Source organism: Neofelis nebulosa, chromosome 4, assembly GCF_028018385.1.
Source record: "Neofelis nebulosa isolate mNeoNeb1 chromosome 4, mNeoNeb1.pri, whole genome shotgun sequence".
NCBI lineage: Eukaryota > Metazoa > Chordata > Mammalia > Carnivora > Felidae > Neofelis > Neofelis nebulosa.
In genome coordinates, this window is record NC_080785.1 from 123,494,625 (window position 1) to 123,507,636 (window position 13,012).

The 13,012-nt window shown below is 39.0% G+C and overlaps 1 protein-coding gene across 2 annotated transcripts in view; it reads left to right on the top strand.

Moving 5' to 3' along the window:
• SUMF1 (sulfatase modifying factor 1) overlaps positions 1 to 13,012 on the top strand; it is a 103,686-nt gene that overhangs the window by 636 nt on the left and 90,038 nt on the right. The window lies entirely within an intron of this gene.

A 13,012-nucleotide genomic window follows, 5' to 3' on the forward strand; every position in this document is an offset into this window, starting at 1 on the left:
GGAATCTGGACAGTGGTCTTTAAATGTCTTTAACATTGTTGTATATTTATCGATAGATTCTTCCAGTAGACACTGGTTCTTTTGTTTTTTCAGTAGACTTTCTTGAGGGCAAGGACTTGTCCTGTTTATCTTATTATCCTTATTACTTCAGCACATAGGTAGGACCAAACCGATTGTAGTTCCTTTATTAGTGTTATTTATCTGTGCCTCTCTTAGTGCCTGGATGTGTTAAGTGTTAGTATATATGAATAATAACATTAGTAACAACAGTTACTTCATTCTTTCCAGGTACTTTGCATATTGGTATGGGTGTGTAATTATGGGGACTAGAACCCAGATGTTTGACTCCTAAACTCCTTCTTGTATATCTAGTACATCCTTTCCTTATTTTTTCTATCCCCCTTTCCTTTCCTGTGGTTTAATTCTGAACAGTACTCAGGACTTAGGTGAGAGGTAGTGTCCTCCATCAGGCCATGCCTGACTTCTTCCTTTTTCTTCCTCTTCAGTATTTCCGTATGCTGCCACCATAGTAGTTCTTTACTTTCACATTACAGTTACCAAAGATACTGTCTGGGGGTGCCTTTCCCCAGCTAGGGAGTGAGGATGTTGGGGGTGAGGACTCTAACTTTGTGGCTCAGGTATAGAGGGTTAGGAGGTTGGTAGCTGGGCTTCTGGTTGTTTCTCTATCCTGTGTAATTTTTGGCCTTATATATTTTCTGGTTGTTAGAGGATGCCCTGATTTATTAGTGTTTATCTTTTGTGTGGTAGGAGCCCTGGTTGTTGTTGTAGTGTGTATTGACCATAGATGATTTTAATTTCTTTCTACCTTTGTGGTAAATGATAATCAGTTCCTCCCTCCTTCAAAAGAGAATGACTTGTATCTTTTTATCTGCTTTGTTACTAACAGGGTGACATTTACAGATTGATCTATATCAAATTTTTCCCTAGAACCTTTTGGCCAGTACAGAACATTCCTCATTTTAAGTGCTCTAACTTCTTTTTAAATTTCAGAATGAGATGTGGGTGCCAATGTCTGTTTAATTATGTTCATAAGGTAAACATTTTTTTCCATTTTTTCGGAGTGGTTTTGGGTCTGGCCTGGGTATTGTTTGGGTCATTTTTGGCAAGTTCCTGTTTGCTTGTTTGTTTGTTTCTTCATACATGTTTTTATTTTATGCTAGTCTTCCCTTGCATTCACTTTCTCTAATGTTTGGAGGCATCTTATGCTATTAGTGAACTAGCTGTTGCTGAGAACACAGCTCACAAGCATTCAAGGAGTCTACTTAATGAATGAACCCAAAGTAGCCTTGTTATCAAGACAAAAGACTTCATAAGAGGCAGTTCTTTATCTCTCTGTTTTCCTTAGTTTCAAGTGTTTCAGTTCATGTGGAGATGACTTTGGTCTAATTCTGACACTTAGCCATTATTCCGAATTCAAGAAGTCCAATATTATGAGAGAGATACTTGGTTGTAGTGATTGACATTGTTTCCCTTAATTTTCTTTTTTTTAAAACTTACTGTTTCTTTTAGAGGATTTTTACATTTAAAACAAAACTGAGAAGAAGGTACAGAAATTTCCCATATATCCCCACCCCCTACACAATGTATAGCCTCACCAGTTATCAACATCCTCCACCAGAATGGTACATTTGTTACGAATGATGAGCCTACATTTATGTATCATAGTCATCCAAAGTCCATAGTTTTCCTTAGGGTTCACACTTGGTGTTGTGCGTTGTATGGGTTTGGACAAATGTATGGTGTATATTCATCATTATAATATCATATAGTGTGGTATATATAGTATTTTCATTCCCCTAAAAATCTTTGTGCTCCCTCTATTCATTCCTTCCCCTCCTCCCCACTGGCAACGTCTGATCTTTTTATTGTGCCCATAGTTTTGCCTTTTCTGGAATGCCACAATTGGAATTATATACTATGTAGCCTTTCAGATTGGCTTCTTTCTTTGGTAATATGCATTTACGATTCTTCGATGTCTTTTCATAGTTTAATAGCTAGTTTCTTTGTAGCACTGAATAATATCCATAAACTACAGTTTATCTATCCATTCACTTACCAAAGGGCATCTTGCTTGCATTTAAGTTTTGGCAATTAGGAATAAAGCTGCTATAAACATCTGTGTGCAGGTTTTTGTATGGACATAAATTTTCATAAATACCAAGAAGCACAATTGCTGGAACATATGGCAAGAATATGCTTAGGTTTTTAAGAAACTGCAAAATTGTCTTCCAAAGTGGTTGTATCATTTTGCATTCCCACTAGCAATATATGAGCGTTCTTCTTGCTCCACACTGTCACCAGCATTTGGTGTTGTCATTGTTCCAGATTTTGGGCATTCTGAGGTATGTAGGGTATCTCACTGTTGTTTTAGTTTGCATTTTTTTGCTTAACATATGATATCTTTGCCATCTGTGTGTCTTCTGTATTGAGGTGTCTGTTAAGTCTTTGGCCCGTTTTTATTTTCCTTTTAATTTTTTTCCTTTTCTTTTTTGATGTTTATTTATTTATTTTGAGAGAGAAAGACAGCAAGAGTGAGAGTGAGCAGGGGAGGGGCAGAGAAAGGGGGAGACAGAGAATCCCAAGCAGGCTTCACACTGTTAGTGTGGAGCCTGATGAGGGCTCGAACCCACAAACCATGAAATCATGACCTGAGCTGAAATCAAGAGTCAGACACGTAACTGACTGAGGCACCCAGGTGCCCCTTGGCCCGTTTTTAAATCAGATTGTTTTGTTTTCTTATTGTTGAGTTTGAAGAGTTCTTTGTTTTGGATAACAGTCCTTTATCAGATGTGTCATATGCGAATTTTTCTTAGTCTGTGGCTTGTCTTCTCATTCTCTTGAATTATTTTTTGAAGAGCAGAAATTTTTAATTTTATTGAAGCCTGGCTTGGCACCTTCTTTTGTGGATGATGCCTTTGATGTTGTGTCTAAAAAGTCATCACCCAGTCCCCTGGGTGGCTCAGTCAGTTAATTAAGCATCTGACTTCAGCTCAGGTCATGATCTCATGGTTCATGAGTTCAAGCCCCGTGTCGGGCTGTGTGCTGACAGCTCAGAGCCTGGAGCCTGCTTCAATTTCTGTGCCTCCCTCTCTCTCTGCCCCTCCCCTGTTCAAGTCTGTCTGTGTGTCTGTCTCTCTCTCAAAAATAAATAAACATTAAAAAAAGTAAAAAAGTCATCACCATACCCATTGTCATCTAGGTTTTCTCCTATGTTATCTTCTAAGAGTTTTACAGTTTTGCATTTTAGATTTAGGTCTGTGGTCTATTTTGAGTTAATTTTTGTGAAGGGTATAATGTCTGTGTCTGGATTATTATTTTTATGTGAATATCCAGTTGTTCTAGCACTGTTTATTGAAGAGACTATCTTTGCTCCACTGTTTTGCCTTAGTTCCTTCCTCAAAGACCAGTTGACTTTCCTTATGGAGGTTTTCTCCTGGGCTCTCTTTGCTGTTTTATTGATCTATTTGTTCTTTCACCAGTATACACCATCTTGATTACTGTAACTTTACAGTAACTCTTCAAGTTGGGTAGCATCCACCCTCTAGCTTTGTTTTTTTCCTTCAGTGTTGTGTTGGCTATTCTGGGTCTTTTGTCTGTTCATATAAACTTATAATCACTTTGTTGATATCATAAAATAACTTTCTGAGATTTGGATTGGGGTTGTATTAAATCTAATTTTTTTCTTTTGTGTTTATTTAGTTTAATTCAGCAGATGTTTATTTGGTACACATATTTTATTAAATTTTTTTTTCAACGTTTTTTATTTATTTTTGGGACAGAGAGAGACAGAGCATGAACAGGGGAGGTGCAGAGAGAGGGAGACACAGAATCGGAAACAGGCTCCAGGCTCCGAGCCATCAGCCCAGAGCCTGACGCGGGGCTCAAACTCACGGACCGCGAGATCGTGACCTGGCTGAAGTCGGACGCTTAACCGACTGCGCCACCCAGGCGCCCCTGGTACACATATTTTATAACACTACCTTATGTCCTGGGCATAAAGAAAAGAAAAAGACCTATGCCCTCCCCTTAAGGCATTTACCATTTACTCTCTGGTGGGTGTGTGCTTGCTAGCGTCTGCACATGTGCACTCTCTGTTCCCCCATCGTTTTCTCCCCCTACCTTCCTCTCTCTCTCACTCTCTATCTCTCTCCCTTCCCCCTCCACACACAATTACATGTAAGCATCATTTTACCATAGTGATAACACTACAGGAGAAATATGTTACAAAGCCCTTGGAGAGGAAGCAACGATTCATTCTTCCTGGACAAATTAGGAAATGTCTTAAAGAAAAGGTCACATCAGAGCTAGGGCTTGAAGGAGACATTTTCAGGAGCTGGGATGGAAGGACAGATTGAAGGACATTCCAAGAAGGGGAGGAGCGTGGGCGCAAACAAAGCGTTGTGCAAGTGCATGGTATGTTCTGGGAAATGTTAGTAATGTAAGGTTTCTGGGGATGACATTTTCACACTTTTTAACGTAACGCTTTTCAACTGTGAGTTTCTTTTTGTATTTCAATTCATTTAATGAGCACTTGGCAAGATGAGGGACACAAAATAATAAATAGCACTGGCTTTACCCTCAAGGAATTTATAGTTTCATTGGAAAGTTCCTGCAGTAAAAATTGTACGGGAAACAACTTAGATATTTTAAAATTTTACTCAAGTTCCTTCTGGTTAAAAATATATATAATTCTCAATGAGAAAATTGTCCTAACGATTTCTACTGGGGTTATTTTGTACAAGGTAGCAAGATGTTTTGATCTCCACGTATCTTTTAAAACTGTTGCTTGAAAGGCATTTGGAATCATGGGATGATTAAATTGTATGTCATGGCTCTGATTTCCTGAGAATGTTTCTGATTGGGTAATGCTTTCCCATGTGTCGAAGCATGATTGAATGCCATCTCTTCCATGAAACCTTTCCTCCAGAAAGTAGTATTAAAGGCAACTTGTATATTTTCTTTGGTATTTTCTGTGTAGTTGTCTGATATTCTACATGGGAAGTATTTTTAGACCTTTTTAAATCTCTGTATCTCTATTGCCAGAGTGCTTTACACATTTTAGACGTTCTGTAATAATTGCTTGAATGATCTGTTACCTTTTTTTGGTGGATACAATACTGAAAAAACTGCTGTGGGAATAAAGGGTGTCCCATACTTTGAAGAAAACTTTGTAAAATGATCTTTTGCTGTGTCTCATCCTCCCAAGAATCCAGTAAGAGATATTATTGCCCACTTTACAGATGAGGCCACTGAGGCTTAATAAACTCATAAATCCCAGGGCTTGAAGGAACTTTAATGTTATTCCGTCTATAATTATTGTCTGTCTGTGTAGGCGGTAGACTAAGAGAATGGTATAGATAGATAAGCCTTGTATAGACAGCTAAGGCAGATCCAGAGATCATGCTTCTCTTTTTCACCTCACTTTCTTCTGAGCCTTTAGCTTATTAGATTTGAGGAGAGGAAAGAAGGAAAAGGGAGGCCTACCCAAAAGTGTTCATATAAGCTTATTTCATTTTTGTATGTAAGATAAAAATCTCACAGCAAGGGAAAGAAAAGGCAAAGCTGACCTCAGCTGGAAAAGAAGTGGGAGGAGGGCCATTATGGGCTCTCATAGTTGGAAAGTTCAAGAGCAGATAAGGCCCTAGACACAACTGGTTCCAGGGCCTGAGGCAGTATCTTCAGATCTTCCTTTTTGACTGTCTCCTGGCTCTTCTTTCTTATGTGTTTGCTCCATTTTCAGGCAGTCTCTCTCTTTCTGTCTATCTCTTTTTACTGATGGAAGAGAGAGTACCCCTTTTCTCAAAGTCACAGTTGGCCAACCTGAGCCACAGTAGGTGGGGTAGAGCTCATGACTCTCTATACTTAGAGAGTTGAATACATGGTTTTCAAAGGGATGTCAGTTGCTCTGACAAGAACAGGAAGCAATGAATGCCAGGTGGGCAAAAGTAATAGATGCCCACTGCACCTGGCTGGAGTATATAGCCCAAATATGGTTCTACTGGTAAAAGAATCACCTTGACTTCTGTGCTTTTGGCTTGAGTGGCATTGACACAAACTGTGGTGTGGCAAAAGGGCTTTAACATACTTTCAAGGAGGAATGGATTGTTTGAATCTGGAACTTCAAAAGGAAGACTTTATTAGAATGGTTCTTTCATCTGGCTTACGGTCCTACAGATTGAAACACCTGGTGCTCTGGATTTTACCAGCACCACATTTCACATTTGTAGGACAGGAAACTTTATCTCATTCATGGAAATTGGAAATTCTGATCTACTCAGAGCAATGCAGGCTACTGTTATCTATTACTTCCAGAATGCCTCCAGAACGGAAACTTGGCTTATTCAGGGTTGGCTATCTCTGATGGTTAATGAAAGAAGAAGAAAAAGAAAAACTAGGCCAGGAGTCCACAGTGGAAGTTGTGATTGTATTAGCATTGTTGGCACTCACCTTGAGGGAGAAGAGGATGAGAAAATGAGGTGATTGTAAAACTTCATTAGGAACAAGGCGCACAGCTTCCTGTGGGTCTGAACACCTGTTCTCAGGATAGGACCTACCTGTCTGCTGCTGGAGAGCTTTTTCATTTTTACCTTTTGTCCTTTATTAAACCTCTTTTTAGACCATTTTAATCATTTTAAAACTACACTTGAAGCTTTTGTCTGAAATCTTCTATTTTTCTGCTTCTCTGCAGAACTGCTTAACATTCTGCCGTCTCTTCCAAGGCCTGAGGAATCTTGTGTCTCAGACATTTGGAGGATTATGAGAATAATGCATGAACCCAGTTCAGTCTTGAGCACAGTCTTTCTTTTGGGGGGAGGGGAGGCAAAGCTTTTATGTCACACAATTCAACCTGTGCCTATTACTCCTCTATACTACAACAGCTTTACATTATACCCAGTCACTGAAATACTGCAAGAATACTTCCTAGGAACCCCAAAATAATATTGACCCTGTTCATTTGGTCTGTCTCCAAATGTTCTATTTTCTTCACACTGGAAAACTCCTCCCTGTGTAGGTTGGAGCATTTTCTGGTGGAGAGCTGTGTTGCTTTGTGTACTACCCGAGGGTGTGGACTGGCTTCTTCCTTAAAAGGGAAGACCGAGCTGGTGATCTGGCTTTGGGCTGTGGTTTCTTCTTCCCATAAAATTACCTTGTGGTTGCTTTTGAGAATTTCCTTTGGCCTGAGATTCCAGAAGACAATGCATTTGGATCTGAGGTTCAAAGGTAAAGATGAGGCCGAAACCTCTACTAAGAAAATATAGAATGTTTGTGAAGCAGTGTCTTTTACACAGGTTTCATATCATGCAACCATGCTATCCAAGTCTGGGACTGTGTTATGAAAGAAAAAGAATTTTTACAATTAGGGATAATTCAAATAGCAAATTACTCATCATATTTATGATTTCACTCATTCAGTCCATAAATATTTTTTTTTTTTAAGTGTCTACCCTGAACTATGTGCCATGCTAGGCCCTGGGGATATAGAAGTGAAAACTTTGTGATTCCTAAAGAGCCTAGGATCTAGGGGAGGTGAAAACCCATCATTAAGTTACTGTGTGTGCCACTTTTTAGGATACATAGAGGTGTTTATTTGAGGAACCCAAATGAGGGACATCCGACTCAGACAGAGAAGGGAATTGTAGGCAATAGGCCTAGAGGAAGTGATCTTGAATATTGACTGTTTACAGACAGTGTAGGTAGAATACAGGGTGAGGGAGATGGTGAGAGATTAGGCTTCAAGGCTTAGATACTTTATTTTACCCTGAAAAGGTGAGGGGCACACCTAAACAAATTAAGTAGGAAAGTGGTATATGATTAAATTGACATGAACCTTGAGATCATCACCTGAGCCAAAACCAAGAGTTGCTTAACTGACTGAACCACCCATGCACCCCTACACTATGTGCTTCTTAATGAAGAAGACATCACCACCTCTAGGGAAGTTTTAACTACCCCCAAATCAAACCTGAATCTGATAAAGCCTCCAGATTCAGCTATCAATTTTCAGGAGGTGCAGAGGACAGGGGATAACGGTAAACTACACTATAAGTTTATAGTCAACAAAATCTTTTTTTTTTTTTTTGAGAATTTTTATTTTTTTATTTTTTTTCCAATATATGAAATTTATTGTCAAATTGGTTTCCATACAACACCCAGTGCTCATCCCAAAAGGTGCCCTCCTCAATACCCATCCCCCATCCTCCTCTCCCTCCCACCCCCCATCAACCCTCAGTTTGTTCTCCGTTTTTAACAGTCTCTTATGCTTTGGCTCTCTCCCACTCTAACCTCTTTTTTTTTTTTTCCTTCCCCTCCCCCATGGGTTTCTGTTAAGTTTCTCAGGATCCACATAAGAGTGAAAACATATGGTATCTGTCTTTCTCTGTATGGCTTATTTCACTTAACATCACACTCTCCAGTTCCATCCACGTTGCTACAAAAGGCCATATTTCATTCTTTCTCATTGCCACGTAGTATTCCATTGTGTATATAAACCACAATTTCTTTATCCATTCATCAGTTGATGGACATTTAGGCTCTTTCCATAATTTGGCTATTGTTGAGAGTGCTGCTCTAAACATTGGGGTGCAAGTGCCCCGATGCATCAGTACTCCTGTATCCCTTGGGTAAATTCCTAGCAGTGCTATTGCTGGGTCATAGGGGTAGGTCTATTTTTAATTTTCTGAGGAACCTTCACACTGCTTTCCAGAGCGGCTGCACCAATTTGCATTCCCACCAACAGTGCAAGAGGGTTCCCGTTTCTCCACATCCTCTCCAGCATCTATAGTCTCCTGATTTGTTCATTTTGGCCACTCTGACTGGAGTGAGGTGATACCTGAGTGTGGTTTTGATTTGTATTTCCCTGATAAGGAGCGACGTTGAACATCTTTTCATGTGCCTGTTGGCCATCCGGATGTCTTCTTTAGAGAAGTGTCTATTCATGTTTTCTGCCCATTTCTTCACTGGGTTATTTGTTTTTCGGGTGTGGAGTTTGGTGAGCTCTTTATAGATTTTGGATACTAACCCTTTGTCTGATATGTCATTTGCAAATATCTTTTCCCATTCCGTTGGTTGCCTTTTAGTTTTGTTGGTTGTTTCCTTTGCTGTGCAGAAGCTTTTTATCTTCATAAGGTCCCAGTAATTCACTTTTGCTTTTAATTCCCTTGCCTTTGGGGATGTGTCGAGTAAGAGATTGCTATGGCTGAGGTCAGAGAGGTCTTTTCCTGCTTTCTCTTCTAGGGTTTTGATGGTTTCCTGTCTCACATTCAGGTCCTTTATCCATTTTGAGTTTATTTTTGTGAATGGTGTGAGAAAGTGGTCTAGTTTCAACCTTCTGCATGTTGCTGTCCAGTTCTCCCAGCACCATTTGTTAAAGAGACTGTCTTTTTCCCATTGGATGTTCTTTCCTGCTTTGTCAAAGATGAGTTGGCCATACGTTTGTGGGTCTAGTTCTGGGGTGTCTATTCTATTCCATTGGTCTATGTGTCTGTTTTTGTGCCAATACCATGCTGTCTTCATGATTACAGCTTTGTAGTAGAGGCTAAAGTCTGGGATTGTGATGCCTCCTGCTTTGGTCTTCTTCTTCAAAATTACTTTGACTATTCGGGGCCTTTTGTGGTTCCATATGAATTTTAGGATTGCTTGTTCTAGTTTCGAGAAGAATGCTGGTGCAATTTTGATTGGGATTGCACTGAATGTGTAGATAGCTTTGGGTAGTATTGACATTTTGACAATATTTATTCTTCCAATCCATGAGCAGGGAATGTCTTTCCATTTCTTTAAATCTTCTTCAATTACTTTCATAGTCTTTCTATAGTTTTCAGCATACAGATCTTTTACATCTTTGGTTAGATTTATTCCTAGGTATTTTATGCTTCTTGGTGCAATTGTGAATGAGATCAGTTTCTTTGTCTCTCTGTTGCTTCATTGTTAGTGTATAAGAATGTAACTGATTTCTGTACATTGATTTTGTATTCTGCAACTTTGCTGAATTCATGTATCAGTTCTAGCAGACTTTTGGTGGAGTCTATCGGATTTTCCATGTATAATATCATGTCATCTGCAAAAAGCGAAAGCTTGACTTCATCTTTGCCAATTTTGATGCCTTTGATTTCCTTTTGTTGTCTGATTGCTGATGCTAGAACTTCCAACACTATATTAAACAACAGCGGTGAGAGTGGGCATCCCTGTCGTGTTCCTGATCTCAGGGAAAAAGCTCTCAGTTTTTCCCCATTGAGGATGATGTTAGCTGTGGGCTTTTCATAAATGGCTTTTATGATCTTTAAGTATGTTCCTTCTATCCCGACTTTCTCAAGGGTTGTTATTAAGAAAGGGTGTATAGTCAACAAAATCTTGACTCTGGGAATCTCTATTTGACAAATGACCCAGTTTCTTCAGCAAATAAATTGCAAGAGGAAAAAGGTAAGGGAGAACTTACAGATTTAGATACCTAAATACCATATTAAAAAAAAACAAACAATGTAAAGCTATAATGTATAGGATGCATAGTTAAATAATTAAACTGCAAATAAAATAAGGTAACAGTGCATATAAAAGGATAGTGCAGTATGGTGACTATAGTTAATGCAGTATTATATATTTGAAAGTTGGTAAGAGATCTTAAAAGTTTTTACCATAAAAAACCAAATTATTTAACTGTTGTGATGGATGTTAACTAGACTTATTATGTGATCATTTCATACTATATAGGATTATTGAATCATGTTGTACACCTGGAGCTAATATAATGTCCTGTATCAATTGTATCTTAAATAAAAGTGAAAAGTCTGAGCAGTGGTTTTCCTCTCTGATGAGACAGAGGATTTATGTTCACCATGGGCATAATAATGGCTTCTGCAGTAATTGGCAAAGTACTTTCTTTCATGGAGGGTGGGTTATAAAGATGTTTGCCTTACAATTTATTAAGCAATATATGTAATGCTTTTTAAAATATTTGTTACAACTAAAAAAGATTTTAGGTTTTAGGTGGTGCAGTAAAGGTGTCCATTCTCCTAAAACAAAAACAATAACAAAAACAGCCATTTGCCCTGAATTTTCTTTTTTTTTAAAGTTTTTATTTTATTTTATTTTATTTCAATATATGAAGTTTATTGTCAAACTGGTTTCCATACAACACCCAGTGCTCATCCCAAAAGGTGCCCTCCTTAATACCCATCACCCACCCTCTCCTCCCTCCCACCCCCCCATCAACCCTCAGTTTGTTCTCAGTTTTTAAGAGTCTCTTATGCTTTGGCTCTCTTCCACTGTAAACTCTTTTTTTTTTCCTTCCCCTCCCCCATGGGTTTCTGTTAAGTTTCTCAGGATCCACATAAGAGTGAAACCATATGGTATCTGTCTTTCTCTGTATGGCTTATTTCACTTAGCATCACACTCTCCAGTTCCATCCACGTTGCTACAGTGCCCTGAATTTTCTAAGCAATGATGTGTATGGGGCACTAAAGAAGCCCCAGAATAAATTTGAAATCTTGTATCAGTTACAAGTTGGGTTTCCACCTGATTCCTTATAGAACTGACAAAAAGTACATAGTATTTTTTTAGAGAAGTAAAAAGCTATGCCTTTCTGGAACTGACCAATCTTTTTAATTAAAAAAAAATTAAAAATGTTTATTTATTTATTTTGAGAGAGGGGAACAGGAGAGGGGCAGAGAGAGAGGGAGACAGAATCCCAAGCAGGCTCTGCACCATCAGCGTGGAGCCTGATGCAGGGCTCGAACCCATGAACCATGAGATTATGACCTGAGCTGAAATCAAGAGTTGGGTGTTCAACCAACTGAGCCATCCAGTCCCTCCTGACCCATCTTTTTTAAAAAAATTTATTTTTATTGAGGTGTAACTGACCAATTTTCTTTTACCTCCTTTCCTGCCCCCCACCCCCTGCCTGTGGCAACCACCAATCTGTTCTCTGTATCTGTAAGCTTGTTTTTTATTTGTTTGTTTCTTTAGATTCCACATAGAAGAGAGGTCATATGTTATTTGTCTTTCTCTGTCTGACTTACTTTACTTAGCGTAATGCCCTCAAGGTCCATCCATGTTGCAAATGACAAGATTTTATTCTTTTTTATGACTGAACGATTGAGAAATATATGTATATATACATTATATATACCATGTATATATACATTATATATACCATGTATATGATATACACAAGGCGGTATATTTTTATATATGTGCACATATTTATATACTTACATACATTCCACAGCTCCTTTATCCATTCATCCACTGATGGACACTTAAGTTGTTTCCATATCTTGGCTATTATAAATAGTGCTACCGGGGCGCCTGGGTGGCTCAGTCGGTTGGGCGTCCGACTTCGGCTCAGGTCACGATCTCGTGGTCCGTGAGTTCGAGCCCCGCGTCAGGCTCTGGGCTGATGGCTCAGAGCCTGGAGCCTGCTTCTGATTCTGTGTCTCCCTCTCTCTCTGCCCCTCCCCCGTTCATGCTCTGTCTCTCTCTGTCTCAAAAATAAATAAAACGTTAAAAAAAAATTAAAAAAAAAATAGTGCTACCTTGAACATTGGGGTGCATACATCTTTTTGAATTTCTGTTTTAGTTATCTTTGGGTAAATACCCAGAAGTGAAATTACTGATTATGTGGTTCGTTATTTTTTTATTTTTTAAATATATTTTAATGTTTGTTTATTTCTGAGAGACAGAGAGACCGCATGAATGGGGGAGGGCGGAGAGAGCAGGAGACCGAATCTGAAGCAGGCTGTAGGCTCCAAACTGTCAGCACAGAGCCCAGTGTGGGGCTCGAACTTGTGAAACGCAATATCATGACCTGAACCGAAGTTGGATGCTCAACTGACTGGGCTACAGGGGCGCCTCTATGTGGTCATTGTTTAAATAATACTTTTTAGCTTTTTGAGGAGCCTCTATACTGTATTCCATAGTGGTTGTACCAATTTACATCCCCGCCAACAGTACACATGAGTTTCTTTTAACCACATTTTTTGCCAGCACTTATTTCTTA